At 39.6% G+C, this 1,874-nt stretch overlaps 1 non-coding gene across 1 annotated transcript; it reads right to left on the minus strand.

Moving 5' to 3' along the window:
* Window positions 1–1,454: 1,454 nt before the first annotated feature.
* Window positions 1,455–1,558, minus strand: LOC147497178 (small nucleolar RNA R71). The gene has a single exon (XR_015197289.1). It is a non-coding gene; the product is annotated as a small nucleolar RNA R71 (small nucleolar RNA).
* Window positions 1,559–1,874: the final 316 nt, after the last annotated feature.

Below are 1,874 nucleotides of genomic sequence, written 5' to 3' on the forward strand. Positions count from 1 at the left end.
TCAATTCCCCTCTAATTTATTTATCTAGATTCAAACAATCGTATTTCCGTAGCTTCGTAGATTAACTTTAGTTTATATTTTATCTTGTTATTTATTATATCTAGTTATTTAAAATAACGTGTCTTGTTAGCATAACATTTCGTAAAGCTCTCATTAGATTTAAGACTGATTTCTTAGACTTAGAAAACAATCCATGCTAGGGAACTAGGAGTGGAACGAACTTCCTACTCCACTTAGTGCAATTCGCATCGAGAGTAGAAGCTTTGATAATTGAGATAGTAAAAGATTAGTTTTAGTTTACTTATGCATTTGAATTCATCGTTCATTTCGTAGGTAAACTATACATTTAACAGTTATCAAATGGCGCCGCTGCCATCTTAGTTACACTTTAGCATTGTTTTCCTTGTAGAAATAGTCATTTTTAAGTCCCATTAAACCCACCCACCCTTGTTTGTTTCATACTGTGGTTGCCCATTTCAGCGTTGACAAATTCGAAAAATACGGGCGTGAGGCCAGGCCACCAAGGAGAGCGACCAGCTAAGTTCTTGGAATTTCGTCTACCAAGCGGCAGCGCCCCCATACCAAAGCGACCAGCTCAAACACTGTAATTGAATTTACTCGAAGAGCGACCGCCCCCATTTGGGAGCGCGACCAGCGCTAAAAACAACGTAATTTGACAATTACTTTCGGAGCGACCGCGCTTATCTTGGAAGCGACGACGTCTGTGTTAAATTTTTTCGATTTCGGCAGTTTTGAATCAAACTTTGATCTTTCATATTTTTCGGTGTTCTAATCTCTTATATACACCGAACACGCATTACAAGACGCTATTTATAAAGCGAAAACAGGGCCATCGGTATTCCTTTCTTCCATACCTCGCATTTCCAGTTAGAGGTTTTCTACTAGTATATCGAAATTGTTTGGACTTTGCATGTTTAGTTAAGCTCAACTTAGACTTGCATGAGATTAAGGTGCAGTCGAACAAAACAACAAAAACGTAATTACACGGCAACAAACAAGTCTATCTAGTATACCACACACTACACCTCTAGCTACTATTTCACATACACCACCTGACATAATGGGGGAAGAAAGAGAGACTCCTCTCTCCGACTTCTACAAAGCCTTGAGCGATAGCCCCAAATCTTGCATCGTTCTAGCAGACCCAGTGGGGGATTTTCGAATCCCCCCAAACATATTTAATTTGTTACCCATTTTTCATGGGTTAGACCATGAAAAACCTTATCAGCACATGCGTAGGATTGAACAAGTCCTTACCACATTCCATCATCCTACGGTAGGTGCGGAACAAATTAAACTGAGGGTATTCCCTTTCACATTAGCCGATAAAGGCGTCTTGGTTAACTGCCCAAACGCCTAATTCTGTGGACTCGTGGGCTAAACTTGTTTAGCTGTTTATGGAACATTTTTACCCACCCCTAAAGACGGATTAGATGCTTTCCAAGATTCATTTTTTCCGACAGAATCCTCATGAATCATTTTCTGAGGCATGGAATCGTTTCACCGATCTCCTTATAGAGTGTCCACATCATAACTTAGCTAAAGACACGTTAGTTCGTGCCTTTTCAAAGGTCTTCTACACCACCATAAAGAAGTCCTTGACATAATGAATGGGGTAGTTTCCTAAGTAAAGGAGCCCGGAGGCTTACAAATTTTTAGAAGACCAAACTAAACGAAATAATAATTGGGGGTAGTGATGATATCCCCGCTTTAGCTAGTTCTTCTTCTTCAACATCAAGGTCAGCCGTATGTTTGAGAAGAAAACCGATCCGAACTTAAAAATCTAATCGAATCTCTAACTAAAAAGTAGAGGCTATTTCTGCTCAACAAAAAAGCTATCCCGTCATGAATGA

Source organism: Coptis chinensis, chromosome 5 (assembly GCF_015680905.1).
Source record: "Coptis chinensis isolate HL-2020 chromosome 5, ASM1568090v1, whole genome shotgun sequence".
Taxonomy (NCBI): domain Eukaryota; kingdom Viridiplantae; phylum Streptophyta; class Magnoliopsida; order Ranunculales; family Ranunculaceae; genus Coptis; species Coptis chinensis.